Source organism: Dendronephthya gigantea, unplaced genomic scaffold (genome assembly GCF_004324835.1).
Source record: "Dendronephthya gigantea isolate DGI-Jeju-01 unplaced genomic scaffold, DenGig_1.0 000109F, whole genome shotgun sequence".
Classification (NCBI taxonomy): Eukaryota; Metazoa; Cnidaria; class Anthozoa; order Malacalcyonacea; family Nephtheidae; genus Dendronephthya; species Dendronephthya gigantea.
The window spans coordinates 190,660-212,593 of NW_021163119.1; the positions used below are offsets into that span (position 1 = coordinate 190,660).

The following is a 21,934-nucleotide window of genomic DNA, read 5'->3' on the forward strand; positions in this document are numbered from 1 at the left end:
CAACATAAATTCTCAGCCAAGTTAGACGAGCCATTGCGCGTTTATAAAGAAATTTCCAGTTTCCCTCACACCGTCATGGCTGATCCCTGCACAAGATAATATTTTTATCGAAAGTATGATTCATGACGTTCTGTCAACAATGCGTGTGATGAAATCTCTACTGAGACTGAGTGATTGTGAGGTTTTAAATTACAATCAGTTTCCGTCTTGGTTTTAATATATCTACCTCGTGAGTATCTTCTGCGAATTTTGGTGAATTTGTGTGAAATTTTAGCCATGTATTGAAATAATCGCTTTCATGATTTGAAAAGGTACGTTTATGTCAGTGTTAGTCGTGTTTTTTGAAGAGTAGAAATGATTTTATGTCATCAACACAGTGAAGTCGTCACAGTCGTATAAGGTCTTGCCACAACACAGCGCTTTGTCTGTGGCGCGGTGAAATAAAATTGCAAATTTCTTTTTTTCCTCCTTTCAATGTTCTTAAAGTGAGGTTTAAGGCGTTTGAGATGTGATTTATGATTCGCTGATTTATGATTCCACATTGCGATAAAAAGAGACATGCTTTTAAATTTTCGCGCATGATGTTAAATTCGTAAACGTAGTTGCTAGTCTATCTGCATGATGGCCAAATATTGGTCTGCATAATGCCGAAATGGTGGCGTTGTCAGTATACTCGTGTGATAGTGATACTTGAAATACATTGCACATTTCTCGCTTCTTTAAACATAAGGAATAAAATTTCGAAATTGTTAACTTATCGCCAGAATATTATGATGTTACCGACCCTCCTATGCCATTGGAGTCATATCCAGCAGCAACAAATTTTCAGACTAGTTTAAGATCCTCGTGTGACTATAGAGACGTATCATCCGTCTGTTATTGTAAATACAGTGTATTAACCAGAAAACAGCTCTTGTACACGTGCTTTTTACCACATAAATATTTTCCAGGATATTTTCCCATTTTCGATGCACTTAAGTAAGGCGTGATTTTGTTTATGTTCGACATATTCGTCTACATATGGTTTTGCCCATGTAGATTGTCACATTCTAAATTTTGAACTAGTACGTTTGTGATTATAAATGATTTATCCAACAACACGGTAAAGTAGACATGATTGCTTGTATGTGCATGTAGGTGCAGAACAGCGCTGTGGCGTCGTATTGAATAGACTTGCATTATTAAATGCCTGGCACTGCACAGCGCTTTGTCGCGTTGTGGTCTTGTGTGATACTGATTGGAAAAGTCAAAAGTGTATATGAAATGAAAATTTCGCTATCGGGTTTTTTGCATTTTCTAAAGAATTCGTGTTTTCCGATCATAAATATACCGACCTTGTCGAAAAATTCAGACTAGAAGTTTGTGAAATTTACGATTAAAGCTCGATTTTTAGACTCTTTACTGGCGAAATTCCTAACATTCCATCGCGCGGCCAATGACGTAGGCAGTGTGAAACAGCTCGATCTTTTGATATGTATCACTACGATGTTACATAGCTGCGTCTATGTAGAATTGGGATTCCGAAGCGATTTTGACGAATCCGCTTTTTGTAGTCACGAATTTTGAATTATAGACAGAATATAATTACAACATGAAGAATCGTAGCAGCCAAAAATGCACTTTTTGTGCCGCGAGAGACTATATACCGCATCTTGAGGTTTCAGACGTACCGCATACATACCGCATATTATGTAACAGTATGATATCAACTATTGTAAACAATGTAGAGTAGCAACTAATACTAGAAAATTGCATTTCTAAAATGAATACGAAATATCTACATTAGGACTGAATATGTAGGCTATCTATCTATATTACTGTCATCATATCATATTGACATTAGACCGCATACGCGTATCATATTGACATTAGACCGCATACATGGTATACCATAATTAATGTTATGGAATTTGTAACTGCTTCAAACGCGATATACTTATTATATAATTTGCGTTCACTCACAATCACTCGTGATGCTCACATTGCGTGTTTTTGCACTTAAAAGCCCAGTTTACACTACACAGAATTTATCGGCACGGCACGTCTAAAATTGGTACCCGTGCTCAATTTTAATAGTGTTCAGGCTACCAAAACAAAGGCCGAGAACCGATGAAATGGGCACGGGTACCCATTTTAGCCGTGCCGTGCCAATAAATCGTGTGTAGTGTAAACGGGGCTAAAATAAACCGGAATTTGATTAGTATTTTCTCACCTCTACTTAGAAAACATCAGCTAGAATTGCGTGCTTGCTTTGCGCGACAGACACAGTGCATCTAGTCTTGGCTACCGCATTTCCCTCACGTCACAAAATTCAAACCTGCACTCGCACGCAATCGGTACAATCTTGCCCTATAACAACACTGCGTTATGAGTTACTAAGCATTTTGAATTCAACAAGCATGGCTTCCAGCACGAAGAGAGCGAAGAGGGGGAAATTTTGCGTCTGCGGAGCTCCTGGATTGCGCATGCAGTTGCATGAATACATTGTATCACGTTGAGGGGATATCGATGCATAAGTTTCCCGCAAATGAAGAACAGAAGCAAATGTAGGTAAAATTCGTGCGAAAACATCGGCCGAATTTTACTCCTACGAGTTCTTCAGTAATATGCTCAGCACACTTTGAGAAATCTTGCGTACGAAAGAAGGGTGAGTCTGGAGATGTGGACAACCAATGAAAGAACATCAAAAAAGCATATGTGAATCAAGTACAGCTGGTCAACAACAAATTAGTTAGTATTTAAAGAATATATACATTCATATTGGTATATTGTATAGTATGACATACCTGATGATGAGAAATTAAAATAATAAATTCACTCTACTTTTAATGTGTGCCCCTGTATCTATTATGGAAGTTTACTAATACCACATTTAGGAAACTCAAAGTGCAGACAATTAAAAATAAAATAAAAATCTTTTCCTTATTTCATGATACAGACAGGCTGGAAGCGATCTTGAATTATCCCACCACAGCATGCCAAATATCCATCTTACCACCCATCTCACCTAAATAATCAAGCAGTGAGTCGTTAATTCCATGTTCACGAATACCAAGGATATTATATACCTTTTTGTGTATAGCCGAAATCGATAAAAGGCTCTGTATCTCGACCTATTAGTGCTAATTTGTAGATATGAGAACATAAATAGCAATGTTGTACAAATATGTACATACTCATTTTGCCGATCTTGTGTCCTGCTTGTTGGCTTATGATATTTTTTCCCCGACTTGTCGGAGAGTGAAACTCCTGCAGTCTCTAACACTGTCCGGTGTGTGACCACAGCATAGTCCCAACGTTGTGTCATGCATGCTGCGTATTTGCCCTCATTCGTTACCTTGCCCGTGTACTCGAGAATTTCTTTGCAACATCGATATTCTCTCTGCCGTCCTGTAACAGCTCTACTCTACAATGTCCGCATGCATGTGTACCTTAAAATATACAGACGAAAGGTTGTGGTTAAACAGCCTAAAATAATATTACTTTCATGGAATTACTTACCACGAGTTAACAGGTAAATCTGACTTAAATCTCGATTCAAACGTTTCGCGAAGAATACCGTCTTCGTCCGTTTCGTCTTCATATTCGCTATCTGCCAGTGGCTCAAATTGGTAAGGCTGAACAACAGACGATTGCTCAGTGATGTCGTCATTATCTGATGACCCTTCTGTCTCCGTTTGTGACTCGAAACTTTCGTTATCAGACATTTTTTACGCACAATATTAAAAAAGCTTTTCACGCGTGATTGCGTGATCTTTGTTATTTTGCTCACAGTTAATAGAATATACATGGTTTGGAAACTAAATAAAAGTACAATACAACTCATTAACTATGTTATTGTCCACGTTTATGCAAAAAATGGTTCCTTTCTCGTCACGTGTCTATTGTATTTTAGCCAAACGTACCAATGGCATTCGTCTTGCTAAGCTCCTCAACCTTGACTTGAAAAATATGTTAATTATAAGATTGCTATTGGTTTATCTGTGCAAAATACAATAGACATGTGATGAGAAAGGAACAATTTTTTGCATAAATGTACCTCATTATAGTTAATGAGTTGTATTCTCGTTTTATGTAGTCTCAAAACCATGTATATTCTATTAACTGTGTTTTGCTATACTAAAACACGTCGACGTGTCACACTACGTACGTCACAAGGGCCAAAATTCTAGGTACCAGTCTTTCGCCAGTAAATAGTCTCAAAATCGAACTTTAATCGTAAATTTCACAAACTTCTAGTTCGAATTTTTCGACAAAGTTGGTATATTTATGATCGAAAAAGACGAAATTTTTAGAAAATGCAAAAAACCCGATCTCGAAATTTTCATTTCATATACACTTTAAACCTGCTATTCTAAGATATTTCAATTTATCGCCACTCATTTTATTTATACCAAACACCCTGAATCTTTCGTTCTGTATATAGCTACACGGTTGCAATTAATAATACTGCAGGATTAACTAATTCAACATTCCCAGAAACGAAATGTGTATTTTATACACTATAATCGACCATTTTTTACAATGAAATGAATAATATGAACTTTCTGCAAATGAAAATGACCCCCTAAATATAGATTATAAATCATTTTACTTCGTCAACAACGAGGTATGCTAGACACGATACAGCGCTGTGACGTCATGTTAAAACGTTTAGTAAAACCTTGAAAAAAATCCAAAATCTTGCTCCTAAATATCCTATATTCGTTATACTATAGCATATCATGTTGGTTGTCAATAATTAGCGATTGGCTTCAGCAAATTTGTCTTTTATAACTGTAGTAAAAGTGAATTGATGTTAAGGCTCAGAGATTAGGTCATAGCGTGTCATTTATCGTAGTAATTGGCACATTTATATTTGTTTTTATCTGAGGACCATATCAACTATTTCAACCATGATCGTCCTGTTTATATGTCACTAGTTTCAAATTGTTTATTCCACTGTCAAATTGACTTCTTTCCTTCCTCAGAGACTTTCAACCAAGAATTTATACTCTGTTTATATCACAAGAACAAATTAAGCTGTCTGAAAGATTTAAAACTGAAAAAGAAGAAGAAACTAGGTAAAGTGGATTAGTTTGACATGAGTTTTGAAACTGTAACATGACTAAAGCGCATCTGTGCTTTGTTAATCTGCTGACTTATATAGCAACTGCGGTGCGGTTATGGGCGCCAAAAATTTTCTATTGGGTGCTTTCTAAAATTTTGTGGTATTCAGGCCTAAAAAGAAAAATAAGCGTAAACAGGCTTAGTTTTGGCGCCAATTTCTTTTGGCCTGCCTTGAAAAATTAAGCGTGCCGTACCAAAAAATGTTTGTTCTATAAACGGGGCTAAGTAAATGAAGTTTCTCTGCATGGGTTCTTGCCTTGGTACGCTACTGATATTGTGATATTGATTAAAATTCACGTAAAGGCTTTTTTGACTAATCGTGTATTTAATTGATAACTGCACATTTATGTTTCTGAGGCTACACAAATAGCTTTGGAACAGCACATTTTGTGTAGATCTGCACGGTAGAAAATCTCTGGTCACTTCCATACGAGGAGGATCCTAGCTTTCAATGAGGAAGATCTCGCAGACACAAGACAAAATCAGTAATAAGGAATATTAACAAAGAAAATTAGACTATAAAGGCCCTGTTACACGGTGCAATTTTTCTTGCGACTTGCAAGGCAATTTTACTTTTGAGAATGTAAATTTGGCAACTACGAAACTTTTAAGTTTATTTCACTCCATGAACGTTTCTTACACTTACATTTTGACTACTCTGTACTAATTTACATCTCTTAAAAGTAGGATTGCATTGCAAGTTGCAAGAAAAAGTGCAGCGTGTAACATGGCCTTAACACAATTACACTGGTTCTGCAGAGTGGTTTAGAAAACTGGCGTAATTTATAACTAATTGATCCAAAGGGTGCGTGAATACAACCGTAAATTGTATATTCCGTAATTAAACTTTGTGTGGTTAGCCATTCTAATGTAAAATATGTCAAATATCAGAAGCATAATTATTCCCATGGATATTGAAATGTTCCTTGTCCTTGCAATTTCAACTTATGCAAATTATAGTTTTTTGACACACCCTGTATGACACCCACACAACGACAATTTTGAATGCATGACTTGAGTTCATTAAATAACCAGCAGGATACCATCAGAGTGTTTGGTGTATTCTTGTTCGCTAGGTTTGTGTACATTTCTTAGCGTCTATTTGGTTTGGTTCTGACTTTAAATCTCGTTGAATAATGGCGACGTAGTTGGATTATCAGTTTCAAGAATTGATAAAGGTACGTTCTTGTTTCTTTCTTGAAGATTATAAATCATTTTACTTCGTCAACAGCGAGGTATGCTAGACACGACACAGCGCTCTCGCGTCATGTTAAAACGTTTAGTAAAACCTTGAATAAAATCCAAAATCCTGCTCCGAAATATCCTTTATTCGTCTTACTACAGCATATCATGTTGGTTGTCAATAATGAACCGATTGGCTTCAGCAAATTTGTCTTTTATAAGTGTAGTAAAAGTGAATTGTTGTTAGGGCTCAGATATTAAGTCATAGCGCGTCATTTATGGTAGTAATTGGCAAATTTATATTTGTTTTATCTGAGGACCATATCAACTATTTCAACAATCGTCCTGTTTATATGTCACTAGTTTAAAACGGTTTATTCCACTGTCAAATTGACTCCATTAGCTTTCGCTAATTCTTCAACGACTGCGACAATCAATTATAAGCAGAAGACAGCGCCTTCGAATCGTTTTTATGTTTTAATTCCTTGCATAAATTTATCACCAGCTCATTGTTGTCTTCAGAAGTTCATTTCAGTTGATATTTATATTGGAGCAGCAATAACTAACCTAATATTAACATATAATTTAAGTTGAAACTGAAATATCTAAAAAAAATACTGATAAATATTCAATGAAAAGTATTTCACATGAAATTATTTGATCATCGAGCACTAGAAAGTGTTGGGATCATCAGCAAGTATCATTTACTCATGTGAGATTTTCGAGTGTAAACGTTCCTCTTAAAAATGCATGTGTTAATATGTTTGTGTGGACGCATTGATATTATTGATAATCGTTAATTTGTTTTGAATTGGTTTTTTCAGTAAAATATCGATAGTTTATATTTAAAGTACTTGGTGTTGAACTCGATGTTTGAAGTCAACGTTAGTTGTGGTTTTACCAGGTTTTAAAATATATATCAGAGATCTTGACACAAGATGAAATCAGTAATACGAAGTAATTACGCGCATTGCCATTAGGCCGATGCATTTAACACCACGGATATTTTACAACATTGAGTTAAACAATTTAACCGGCAGGATACCATCAGAGTGTTTGGTTTATTCTTGTCTGCTGCATTTGTAAACATTTCTTTGCGTTGATCAATTTATTTGCGGCCGAAATCTGTGGAATTATTTCTACGTCGTGAATGATCAGATTTTGTAGCCATAGTTACGTTTTTATCTCTTTCTTGAAGTTTGTGAGTAATTTTATATCGTCAACAGCGAAAGTATGCTAGGCCCGGCACAGCGCTATGGCGTGATATTATAACGTTCAGCAAAAATTTGAATAAAATCAATCGTAAATTTCGTTTCTAATATCCTTCATCCGTCTTACTATAACATATCTTGTTATTTGTCTATAATTTCGCTTTAGGAAATTGTTTTTCGTGACCGTAATAATATTGACATAAAGGCGGTGGAATTACGTCATGGTGCGTAATGAATATGCCACATTTATCTTTCATGCATGTGTTTCATCTGACGAGAACTAGCGCTTTGAATAGAACTTCATGTTTTAACACTAATCCTGTTTTTTCATTCTGACCATGCAACCAGATTCTTATTCAAGTCTTAGCTTATTCTGCTATCAAATTGTTCCTTTTCTTCTGCAGAGGCGTTCAACCAAGAAATTATAGTCTGTTTATATCACAATAACACAAGTCTTTGAAAAGCTTAAACACGATGGCCTGGTTAGTAATTGTCCAGCAAGTTAATACGTGGCTTTAGAAACCAACAATGCGTGAGATGAGAAAACTTAAGATATCAAACAAAGCCGGTTTGAAGCTTTTAATACGACGCCAGAGCGCTGTGCCGTGGTTTTTTAATTTGTCGACCTAAAGCTTACTTCGTGTGATAGTTGTCAATCGAGTCGTTTTATTGCTTCCAATTTGCAGGATTTCTTTGCAAAACATATTCATTTCAAAACAGACATATATACTTTTAGCTCAGTTTTTTAACAAATAAGCTGTGGAGTAATTTTATCTTAAGTTGTGTGGAATTACATCATGATGTGGTTTCTTTTAGAAATAAGAACTTTTATCAGAACCTTTTTCATGTGAAGAAAAGTATATTATTCCAGTTGTCATCTTTAATGATCGTTTCGGTGGTTCGTTTAACGAAGTGGAAGGTACGAAATATTAAATGCTCTTTGTATTTAAAGCCGGAGATGATGTACATGTAATATGTGAGATGAAAGAATCTATGCAATACTTCATATCGCTATAGTCCAATACGAGATGAAATCAGTTAAATGAAATATTTACGAACAGCATTAGACAATGCAACTTTGCATCCCTCTTCCCTTGCTGAAATTATGAAGCTATAAACATATACCCATGCAAGCTCAATAAATAACCAGCAGGATAGAATAAAGTGTTTTGTGTTTTTTATCCGCAAGGTTTGTGTACATTTCTGAGCATCTGTCAGTACATTTCTGACTAAATTGTGTGGAATATAGACGCTGTAATTGAATTGTTGCCTCAAAATTTGAAAAGTAAATTACGGTCACTTTTAAAGATTATAAATTGTTGCCCGACACAGTGTGGGTTAGGGTAAAACGCGGATACGGACGGACGGACTCAAACTTTTCAATAAAACGGACGGACTCAAACTTTTCAATAAAACAAATTTTAAACGTCATATTCGCATTTTACCCGATTGGGTAAAACGCGGATATGGTATAAAATATGACTACATAAGTATGAATATAAAATATGAATGTACCGAAATTGTGCCGTTACACTAATATTCACTCATAATACTGTTTTAAATAAAATTTAATCAAACAAATATCACATAATCTCACTCTCTCTATAAGTCACAGCGTTCGTGTTACGTTATTTACATGCATTCTCGTGCCCTTTTTTGGACCCGCGCACGGACCGGAATGACACAGATCACCCATTTCAAACTATTCCGCTCATGAATATAAAATATGAATATAAAATATGAATATAAAATATGAATGTAAAATACGAATACATTCATAAACGTGCAAGTTTGGTATAGCGTATACATATTTGTATAATAGAATATTAGATTTGCATTCCAAACTCTCGGAGCAGTAGAATATGTTGCATGGTGAGTTGTGGTGCTAACCAGCTTGCTACTTCTACACAGGTTGTTTAGCGCGAACACAATCTAATTTCACATGAAAGTACACATTCCCCTAAGTACTGCATATCGATCAAGGCAAATTCCTTTAAATTGCACGATGTTGGCATGATTCAATCGATTAACAATGCGCGCTTCTTTGAGAAGTGATTTTCTAGCCTCGTCACTCGAGTCTAGTAGTTTTTTCACGACAATCTTTTCCTTGTAGTCACCCGGCAGCATCGCTGTAAATACAACAGAAAATTCACCGTCGCCAATTTCATTTTTATCCAGCAGTGATTTGTAGGAATACTGTGGCAAACCGGAGACAGCATCTTCTTCGATACTTTTTGATGGTCCTCAATTTTCCCCAATTACCAAAAAACGACATGTTGTCCACCGCAAATGTTTCAACATGTATTACAAAACGTGCGATCTCACGCGCAGCGTATTCTATGTTAGTATGTATATCTTTGAATATAGTTTTTACCGCATAAGTTAAAGAATGACCCAAAACCGGCGCACTGAGAGGGCACGCTCTGAAAAACTGAAACAAGTACTTGACCTTGTGCAATTTGCCGTAAAAATCTCCAACGAGAAAAGTATCAAGCACACTTGAATAGATTTGAAAGCATGTTGAAATCCGAAACGACCTTTCTTGTCATTGACAGTGTGGCTGTGGCGCATAAATTACCTGTAATTAAGAATGCATTACTCTTTTTATATAAATAACTTATATTTATAAATAACTCATATTTATAAATAACGCATATTTTATACCATATCCGCGTTTTACCAGATTGGGTAAAACGCGGATATGACTTTTAAAATTTTTTTATTGAAAAGTAAGTTATCCGTCCGTGCGTCCGTCTGTCTGTCCGTCCATCCGTCGCTATCCGTCCGTATCCGCGTTTTACCCTAACCCGACACAGTGTTGTATCATTCTGTTAAGACGTTACAAAATAATGTCGCAAAATTGCGTTTCTTTTATTTCCCCACCTGCCTATGACAGATGATGTTTCACGTGTTTCTAGCAATCACAAAGCCAGCACATATAGTGAACAATCAATTCATTGAGATTAGTGTGTCGATTTCTGAGTTGGGTCAGTGTGACCAGATCTGGTATATTTTTTGCCATATCCGAACGGATGCATAGACAGCCCCACTTGATTTTAATAATTACCACATTTACGGGCCAGCCCCGTAAGTGAGATACATTTTTTCGCGTTTATATTGAGACCACGGGCTGGCCCGTTTGGCCAGTATACGTTTTAAGTTTTGTATTCGAGCAAACAATCAATTACTAAAATAGATGCTCTACCATATCCGGCTGCCATTCAAAGTTCTTTCGTTTGGGTTTTTGGACCGTATTCACTTTTTCGGCGACTACTGAAGACACAGAAGCTTCACAGATTTCGGCCATTTTGAAAAACCACATGAAAACCTACATGATGCGCATGTGTACATTACAAATTTTCATCCTGGCAACCGGACCAGCCCGCTTGCGTGTGTTGACATGGAGAAATCTTCATCTCAGTAAGCAAGATCTCGCTTGTTCAAAGCGATGTCTCGGCAAGCAGGCCAACCCGTTTGGCCAAATAAACCCAAAACATTTTTTCTATACAATCTACAACTGATGTAGTGAGATCTCGCTTACCGGGCTGGCCGGGTGAGTGGGCTACCCGCGGCCGGTCTCCATATAAACAGCCCCTTAGACCGGTCAAACTAGATTGAAAGAAAAAAAATAAATACCAGTTCTTGACTAAAAGTTTTTTGACCCCACGATTACGTGTTTTTTTTACGAAATTATTTCCACAAAAGGAATCCTTTCGTATAAACTTAGTTTAAGTTCCATCCGATTGTCCATGCACGATGATCAGATAATGTGGTTGTATATATGAGGTTTATTATCAAGTTAAAGATGAGAAAAATCATCATCAATTCAGTAATATGAATTTCTATTTGATTATCTAAGATATATAACCTTAAAGTGAAAAATTAACAATATATTAAAATTGAAATAAACAATTTATAATTATATTTAACACCATTCTCTTTTTGGGTGTGCCCTATATAATTAAAAAAACTATTGTGAAATTTTGTTACAGTAATTAACCGTGTCTAATGCCATGGATTCTGACGAACTGCGAGAAAAAGCAAATTTTACAAGACTTAGTCGACTATTAGTTGACAAAGGAACTGAGGCTTTGAGAAATACATTTGATACCATCCATCAACCTCTTAGTTTATCCGGAGTACTGGCTACAAACAAAACATCTCTTCAAAAGTTAAAACCTCGAGTTATTAATAATTCCCAGTGGGATTTACTGTTTCCTCCGTCTGACCGCCCTCCAGAATCCAAAACCTTCGATGTCACATTACTTACAGTTCTATTCCGGAACATTTGTGGTTTTCCATCAACAGGATGGAGTGTAATGCCTCCGGATACTGATAGATCAGAGCAAGCAAATATCACAAGAATCAGGTGTTACAGAAATGAAGTTATTGCACATGTAACATCCACTCGAGTTGACAATTCAACATTTGAGTCTTTATGGAAGAAAATCTCCCAGGCGATAGTAGAACTGGGCGTTTCACAGAGTGATGTCGACGATTTAAAAAAATGTCCTCTTGGGCCTGAAGAAGAAGTGTATGTGCAAAAACTTAAAGCAATTGAAGCTGGTGTAAATAATGTGACAAAAGTCGCTGAAGAGACACGGGATGCTGTAAATGAAATGCGCCAGTCATTGGCCAAGCGTACGCTATCAATACCCGGGGACACCAATCCTCAAAAAAAATCCCGCATGGAAAGTGATGAAGATTTATTGCGAAAACTTGCTAAGCATAATTTTATGGGTAAAATTAGAAGAAAGGTGAATTTTTTCCTTCCTGGAACAAGAGAGTGGTTGTTAGAGAAAGTTAACGAGTGGTTTCAAATGTGTGACAACGATTCGAGAATAAAGTTAATAACAGCTGGACCAGGATTTGGTAAAAGCGTGTTTGCCGCTAAAATCTGTGAAGATTTTAAGAAGAATGGAAAGCTGGCTGCTTGTCACTTTTGTGATTTCAGTGATTCAAACCTAAGAGATCCTATGGTGATGCTGCAGTCTCTCGCAAGTCAGATGTGTGAGAATGTCCCTGGTTTTAAAGAGAAGCTTCTTGATCAGCTAAAGCGACCTTATCAAGTTCAAAATCTGAAAGATGGCTTTCGAATATATTTGCAAAATCCCTTAGATGAATTAGAAATAAAAGAGCCACGTTTAGTCGTGATCGATGGCTTGGATGAAAGTGCTGCTGATAATAAGAATGAAATCACGCATTTGATTGCTACATATTTTCCTGATCTTCCAGAGTATATCAAAATCTTGGTGACGAGCAGGCCAGATATTTCCGTTGCTGATCTAAGACTAAGAGACGTTAAAAAGACAGACATTTCCAATGGTGATGACAACAATAACTCAGATCTTGAATATTATTTTAAAGAATGTTTTCCAAGTTTAGTCGGTAGGAAAGTGGATGGAAGTGATATCAGCCGTGATTTTTATATGGATCATCCATATCTTTACCGCGTTTGGCGAATTGGAACTATTAGTTTACTTTCCATTTTTGTTGCCAAATGCCAGGGCTCATTTCTCTATGCATATCACTTTCAATCTGGACTAAGGACTCGCCATGATCTTGAGAAGATAACCACTAATGACGTTATGGAGTTTCTTCCTCAAGGACTGAACTCTATTTACCAAGGATATTTCACACGCCTTGAAGACGAGCTTAACGCAATAAAACATGAAAAGTTAGATGTCTTGAATATTTTGGCAATGCTGGTTGCTTCCGAAGAACCCCTTCCTCTCACTTTCGTCGCTCAGAATTTTGGTTTAGCTCCTGATTGTCGCGAAACGAAAATCATCATCAACAAAATTAATGAAACTGTATCGTGCTTGTTGTACGTCTCAGATGACAAGTTAACCGTTTTTCACAAGTCCGTTATTGATTGGCTTCTAGCAAAGGGCTACAAAGATCACCAGTATGCTGTCAAGGTCGATGATGGACATAGATCGCTTTGGCCTTTATGCGAGAAGGTTTTTAAAGAAATCGTGGAAAGTGTTCGCTCAGGAGTTGAGGTGAAGTTTACTAATGACGTGAAATACGCTCTGAAACATGGTTTAAAACATCTAGAAAAGTGTGGAATGGAGGAAGGTGTGTTTTGGTCAGTTGATATTATTATCGTATGTTATATGTTAACTGTAATCGCTTTGAATGAATTGCTGCGTCTCTGGCTCACATTACTGAAATGTTCCTGGATTAAAAACGAAGAGTTACGCGCCCGCATTTCGTACCATGTCATTGAATTTGAGTATTTGGAACTTGTCCTGGAACCTGTAAACAAATATTGGAACAAAGTAAGTGAAGTTCATTTGACTATATTTTCACAATGGTATTTACAAGCGGTTCTTACACGTTCTCCAGAAGGTTATTTCAGCGATGATGAGAAGAAAATCGCGCAGACGCTACTATCAAACGTTTCACCTTTTGTCGAGTCGAATTCTTACGAAGTTTCGGTTTTGCCGCGTACAGTCTGGAAACACAGTGACGTTGGTTTAATTACAGCTGTTGCTTTATCTAACGATGAGAAAAGAGTAGCAGTTGGAAAAGGTAATTTTATCCATGTGATGTCTCTACCAAATTTAGTTGAAATTATGAGTTATTCGACAAAATTGCCAAGAATTCAATGCTGTACATTTTCTCCAGACGATTCGCTCATATTATTTGGTGAACTGGAAACGGCGTTTAACATTGCTGGAGGAAAGGAAGTCCCATTTTTCCCTGGAAATAGAAAGACGTTCCAGTCCTGTGCATTTTCCCCTAACGGCAAAAGACTGGTGACTAGCGATGGTTCAAAAACCATTAAACTATGGGACGTTGCTAAACAAAAATTACTGTCGTCGCTTTGTGCTGGATTTCGTGTTGATTGGTGTTCTTTTAGCGTCACAGGGTTATTTATTATTGGAAATTCAGAATCTCCATCTTATCCGGGTTATTCGTTGTGTGTTTGGAACGCCATCACATTGCAAAGAAGTGATAAGCGAAAATTATCTCACGGGAAAAGGGAGAAACCAGATGTGTTAAAGAGTAGGAAATGTGAAGAATGTTTTCAGCGGGGATTTGAGCAAGCAAGTTCTAAACAATTAGAAATTAGGGCAAGAAACGTATGTGATGGAAACAGTTGTATAATTTTGCGGCCGTGGATCTGCAAAGGTGTGGAGTGTATTTTTTCTTCGGAAGAATTTTGTTATTCGAGTGACACAGAAAGTATTCCTTGGGCTGCGATTCTCACTTGGAACTATTTTGTTTTTGTTCTTGGCGATTCTTTCTGTGCAATCAAAATACCAACTTTAGAAGATAATCTGTGGCTCTATTCAGATGTTGAAAAACTAATTGTCTTGAAGACATTAGCTCCTAAACAAGAGCATTCCTGTTCATCACAGGCAACGAAAGTTTATTCGAGTTCGTTTTCTCCTGACGGTTCTCGACTTGCATCCTGCAACTCAGATGGATATATCAACGTATGGAATGTCTATACCAGCCAAGTTGAGCAACGTTTTAAAAGCAGTCAATGTGGGTCAAGGTTTTTATGCTGGTGGTCGGAAGATTTCTTGTTTGTGATTAGTGAATTTAACAGGATTCTCAAATTAACGCGATACCCGGTAGATGACAATCTAGAGATCGTGTTTACTGACAGTCAGCACGTGGCGCTAAACGACTTTTCTGAAGACTTGTCTGAGTTCAGGCTAGAGAACTGGTTTGATTTCCTAGATTCAAACGTTGGTTTTTCTGAAGGCTTTGTCAGTTTGGGTCTCGGGAGGAATGAACCCGTGAAAGTTTTCGATGTCAGAGATGTTGATGGTCCTGTAATGATCAATTTGCCTGGAATTGAGCCGGAGATGCAAGTGGAAATTTCGCCCGGTGGTGCCTTTATCTCTGGTTGTAATAAGAATAAATGTTATATTTGGAAAAGAAATACCGAAAAACCAACTTCGTATGAAGTCTTTTACCACCATGATGATTTAAGACCTCGCAGTGAATCAGCCGTAAGTTTAGGTAATGATTCCGAAGTCGAAGTAAGTTTCAGTAATGACTCTGAAGTCGAAGTAAGTTTCAATGATGATTCCAAAGTCGAAGTAAGTTTCAGTAATGACTCCGAAGTCGAAGGAAGTTTCAATGATGATTCCGAAGTCGAAGTAAGTTTCAGTAATGACTCTGAAGTCGAAGTAAGTTTCAATGATGATTCCGAAGTCGAAGGAAGTTCCAGTAATAAATCCGAAGTCGGAGTAATTTTCAGTAATGACTCCAAAGTCGCTGTAGTCATGCAATGTCCTTTTGTTAAGAGTCAGATAATTGATCTGGACACTGGTTATTCTCAAAATATAGCGTCTGACTTCAATTTTTTTCAACCGTACACCAGTTCATTTTGTATTCACAAGAGAAAAATTGTATTAACTTTATCTTATCACGGGATAATATTTTTTGACATGTACTCTGGCGCGATTCTCGACCATTCCTATCAACCATTCTTGAACGCTTATAAGTCAGGACAAAGAATTAAACTTTCCCCAAAAGAGACCATGCTGGCTTTTCCTAGCTACAAAGGCGATATGGTGTTTCTTCGACCGTCTATTTCGCCAAATTCTTTGTTGAACGATAGTGATAGCGATAGCAACTAGCAGTTGCTGGGTTGGACGATATTAAACAACGGGAACTTCCTTTGTTGGATGATATTAAGCGAGATGCAGTAGTCAATCCTTTCTTTAACCGGAATAAAGTCGCCTCGCGGAAAAAGTTTTTAGGAAAATTTACACAAAGCTGTATATTTTCTTAAATGTTTGGTTCCCCGCAGGTTGTTTACACCCATTAAATGCGAATGTCTTTATTCTTAAACGAAAACCAATAGTAGAAGACTTTGTTATGAACGGCAGATATTTTGGAGTTGATTTTTCGCTAAGGATATTTCATAATGGATTTAGTGAACAATAACATGAAAAACTATCATCAAGAACATTGTTTTCGGGCAGCGGCTAGACTTTGCTTGGAGCTGGTCTAGAATGGAGAAGTAAGACACCTCCTTCCCTCCGTTTGTCTGGGAGTTCACCTTGGGCAAGTGATAGCACTCCCTTGCCTCCCTAACTGGGGTTACAACAAAAAAACAAAGATGATATCTTGAATACATCTGCAAGAAACAAGTCCTGAAAAACTGTAACCAATGCCAGTCGTATGATGGTGTTGTTTAAGATGTTCATTATGGTAGTTACAGTCATTTTGGTGGTGATAATTCTCATCTATGATGTTGGTGATGGTGCTGGTCTCTGATAGTAAATGTGCTTGTTATGAAAATAATGGTAGAAATTGTAGTAACTATATTAGCTGTATTTTGTTCACGATGTTTGATGCTGATGAAAACGAAAGATAAAGGAACTCAGTGACGTCATGCACTAGAACGATAATTAGGGGGAGTGAATATTCATATATTTAGTTTTGCCCGACGTATTTCTTTTGTAAGTGCAATAGCTTAAAATAGAAGTCCGTCGGGAAGAACTGAATATATGAATAAACACCACCTCAATTATCGTTCTAGTTACGCTTCTAATGGAACTACGTATACAAGAACTATGTACATTATAGAGAACGTTCGTTTTTTAGCTGGGAAGGAAGATATTTGTAGTCTGAAGCGGAGGTGGAAAATTGTAAAAATTTGACTGAAATGTAAATAATATTATGTTCAATAACTTTGATGTTCATGAAAAAGAAGGTCACGAAGCAACACAACAATGAATATCTTAGGCGTGTTTCAAACGTCGTGTTTTGGTTTTTAATGCGTTCGACACTTGAAAGAAGAACGTCGTTTGAACAGGCCTTAACTGACCCAAAAAAATAATTTAAGACCTGATTATTCCTAGAAAGGTTTTTGTGGTATTTTTTTGAAGAAAATAATACGCAAAATTTTTAATTCCCAAGCACTAAGTCTGTCTCGCGAGACATATTTTTGAGAAGGAGTTAGCAATTCTATTTCTGACTCTGAAATTCTGGGCCGGTGTTGAATTTCACAGGAAGAACTGAAATGTACATTGCTCTATAGACAGTTTTTCGGATTGTGGGGCGGGGAATATATTGATAAATTATATTCGTCTTATGCCCGGCTTCTTCTGTACACTATTCTTCTTAAGGTTTATAAACATGAATATTAAGAACTTACTGACTGAGAGTGAGGTCTGTACGGTAAAATATCAAACCGAGGTCGTGCCGTATTGACCGAGCGATAGCGAGGTCAATACACCAAGACCGAGGTTTGATATTTTACCGTACTGACCGAACAGTCGAAGTTAGTAAGTTTTTTATTATATGGCATATTTCATGCAGACATTGTAATGATTAATTCTTTATGAGTAATTTTAATGATCAATCTCATCCGGGCACACGACACCAAAACATCGGCCTAAAGTGAAAAAAACCGCTCTGTTTTGTAAAATATAAATTATTATTTTTATTTCAAATTCATTATTTTCCGTTTAAGAATTTAATCTGTTTTTTAGTTTAAATTTAGTTAGTTTTTGCCGTGAGTTTTGCCTTGTTTTCACAGAGCAATAAGAATTGCGTATTGCCCGTGGGCAATACGGGGAAATCCGGACCTGTCAGCAGCCAATCAAATTGCAGAATTAACCAAAACAAGCGCTTGCCATATAATAAATCAATATACACCCCTCCTCCCAAATTAAGAGGTCTAGCTGCGGCTCTGACGGTACCCAGGGTCATAGCTAGAAGTTTAATTGGAGGGTTGGGTATTTGCAAACAGATAACATCGAACCGTTGTGTGTTCAGTTATGGATGCACGGTATGACGTCATTTGGGATAAGAACAAAAGAGTGGCCACGACCACTGAGCTATACTATAATTCCTGAAGGACGTGCTCTTGGCCAGAAAGTGAAGTAAGAAAGATGTCGGATTTTGAGCTTTGCCGACGCCACTTGGTTCCTTTGCTCATGGCAGTTTCCACCGACATACCGCGATACAAAGTGAAAAGTTGGTCCGTCCCTCTCCTGAATTCGATGAAAATATTTTTTCGAAAATATTTTTCGCATCTCATTTTTGTTTTTTTATCTTCTGTTCAAAAAATTGAACGAGGAAGTGGCTTCTTGCTCAACCTGTAACGGTGTGGGGAGAGTAATTTTTTTCATTTAGCATTCAGGTGAGCCGTTAGTCTGACTACCAAATCTTCTGAGCCATTTCATCCATGAAAACTTATGGTATAAACAGCAAAAATACTATCGTATTTTCGACCTTTGGTACATGAGCTAATTACAGTGCAATGTTAGTTACGCAACTTCTTGTTCAAGTCCACATTTCATTTTTATGGCATTGGAGTGGATGACCCCTCATTTGAGAAGAATGCCTATATACTAAAACTTTATTATTTTCACTTGACTTATGTGGGCAAAAACGTGCCCAAACGTCTAACTGAAAATTGGGTGCTGATTGATTAGGCGCTGATACAAAGTAATAAGATTTTTTGTTGCAAACAGTATAAAATTTCAACCTCTGATAGATACCACTTATATTAACCGGATTGGAGGTCCGTACTAGAAAAATATCAGACCGAGGTCTTGACAGTACGAAACGAACGATAGCGAGGTCCGTACATAAAAGACCGAGGTCTGATATTTTTCCAGTACGAACATAATTAACGTATTCGGTTAATAAGGGATTTATTATATGGCATACAGTATTCAGTTCATTTATTTATACAATGCGCTGCAGCATTCTTGCCGGCTTTTTCGCTAGCCAGTCGCCAAGGAAGCACTAAAGTGGCTTCGAAAACTTTGTTTTTTAATCGTTAAAGAAGCGGAAAGATACAATACTATACTCTAAACAAAAATCAAAGATAAGCAAATATAAGTCCTCCAGGAATTTTAATATAGCTCAGTGATCACTTTATGTTCTCATCCTATAGATCTTATGATCTATAGAATTAAATAAATGCTCTTGGATAGTTAAAGACACGTGCTAAAATGTGATTGGCTGAAAAAAAAACAAGCGATGACTCGTTAAGTTTGTTACAATTCTGTTACAATTCTCTCAGGCTGTTTACAAACTTCTTCTCTTCTTTCTCTCAGGGTGATTATTACTCGACTGACTGGAGTCCTGTTTCACAAACGACAAATAATCCAGGTATATTCCTCTACATTGGCTCTGCTACACAGCAAAAAGTCATTCTCTCATGGAGAAAATGTATCTTATCTTAAGAACTTTTTTCTTCTGCCAAGGAAAATTTTCTTATACAAAGAAGTTTTTTCAAACTTTAGGATATAAAATCTCGTTTAGAAAGTAATTTCTTAAAATAAGAAATTATTCATTACAGATTTTGACACAAGAAATTTTGTTCTTATAATTGGAAATATTTTTCTTCAACGGAGTAAATTATTTCTTGATATAAGAAAGATTATCTTAATCTCGGATATTCTCAATATGAGAAAATTAATATTCAAAATCCCAAATATTTTTTAAAATAGAAAAACTCCTCTTACCTATATTTGTCTTAAGAAAATAATTTCTTAGAATAAGGAGTTAAAAAAGGGATAAATTGGGCATAGTAAGGAATCACCATACAACAGATTTTTTATTCTTTACTATGAAAAAATAATGACCGCCACCTTAACAAATTACATTTGGCTAAGTCCTTTGTACAAACCATTTCTACGATGTAGAAGCTCTTTGAAAACGGATTTCATCACAAGAAAATTGTATCGCTTTTTGCCATTCAATATAGGTTGGCCTGATAATTGCATTAAAATCACCACCTTTAATATCCATGTATAATGCTATTTGATATACTAAAAGTAAGACTTGCAATGCAAAAGCCAGATTTTGATTTTTGATCTTGTGCCTTGTATGTCCCGTATACATAAGGGAGAAATTGCGTTGTTAAGGAATGAATAATCAAATATACACATTGACTAGAAATACATGCATGCAGCAACCCCTCGCCATTAAACGAAGCAAAATATTTCGTGCGCTACCCAGACCTAACTTTCTACGCTAATATTATGAAATAACTCATGCAAATTTTTCGGAAACAAAGACAGTCGTAAAGGTGAACAGAAATCACCTGATTGCCTGCTGCATTACGTTGCAGTTTAAGTGAGTGTTAAACTTTTCTATATAGCTAAACCTTCAAAACATCAAAACAGCACAAATAATTATAATAACCATACAAGCACTAAACGTCGAATGTTGTTTTTCGATTATTTATTTCATTCAATGATTTTAGCGACTATATAAGCTGCAAAGTGATATTTGTTTTATTAAAACTCTGAAGTACACTTTTGAGAACTTTTTTTAAAGTTTAAGCGATGATGTAAAGCCGGTCGGTTAGCTCCTTGTAAAACGACACACCAAGCTCGTACTTGTCAAAATAACAATGCATACTTACAGCAAACACTGAACAAGCAAAATATAGACACCTACCACTTCATAGATTATAAACTACGAGTCGTTCCAATTTCACCAACTGTTTCTGTGCTGTGATGATCTTTAAATCTTTTATTATTGTTTTAATATTTGACTCCATGATTTCATTTTATATTTTTAAAAAATAGTTTGAAAAATGACGCTTAAAATGCTGACGCTATCATGCATGCTCTCTTTTTGTCTTAGCCAATCAGCAAGTCGTACACGACCGTTTTTTCTTCATTCAAATTTCGCGCATGCGCACAACTACCATGACCATTGAACGTCCATGACATTTTGGCAACTTTGGATTCCGCTATGTTCTCCCGGGTCCCGGGTGTAATTCCTAATCTCCGGGCGGAATTAGTACCCTCGGACGGCGCTCCGCGCCGGCTCGGGGAAAATATTGACCTTTATAGACAAATGAATCTCATATTATGCTTGTTTCCAAATACTTAGAGTCATCTTATATTATAGTGAGTATAGTGTTTGTACATACATACATACATTGTTCGTCTGTACAAACGACGTACATACATGTATTGTTCGTTTTACATGACAAGTTTGGTAAGAAAATAATTTGTGTCATACTTGACAGAAATATAGCAATGACGACCTTTGTGAAATAAAAATCCAACAGCACAAAAAACAACCTTGCCAAAGACTCCCTGTTCTTTTCCACAAGCTGGAAACAAGTTTAGCGAGTTCTTGGGATGAGGTTTTATCCTGACCTGTTCACTTGGACAAAAATGATGCGAATTTCTAGCTTCATAATGCTCTTTTTAACATGATTGTAAAACGAATGATACCTTCTAAGCGTCGCAGGGAAATCGTCGATTCCACAGCGTACAGAAAAGCTTACGTCGCTGCCATGTAGTAATGATTCATAAGAACACGAAGAGTTAATGCTACGAAAACAGTGCACAACATTTATTTTTAAATAAATAATAATAAGAATAATAATAATATTATAAAAAATTTTTTCTTATACAAAGAAATTTTTTCTAACTCTCAGATATAAAATCTCGTATATAGGGCCCACATATTTTGAT

General features: G+C 36.5%; 1 protein-coding gene across 1 annotated transcript in view; it reads left to right on the forward strand.

The window, feature by feature from the left end:
* Positions 1-211: 211 nt before the first annotated feature.
* LOC114535021 overlaps positions 212-21,934 on the forward strand; it is a 102,182-nt gene continuing 80,459 nt past the window's right edge. The window contains exon 1 of the mRNA XM_028556397.1: positions 212-311. The gene's annotated coding sequence lies outside the window, so the exon portion shown is untranslated. The remainder of the gene's footprint in view (positions 312-21,934) is intronic.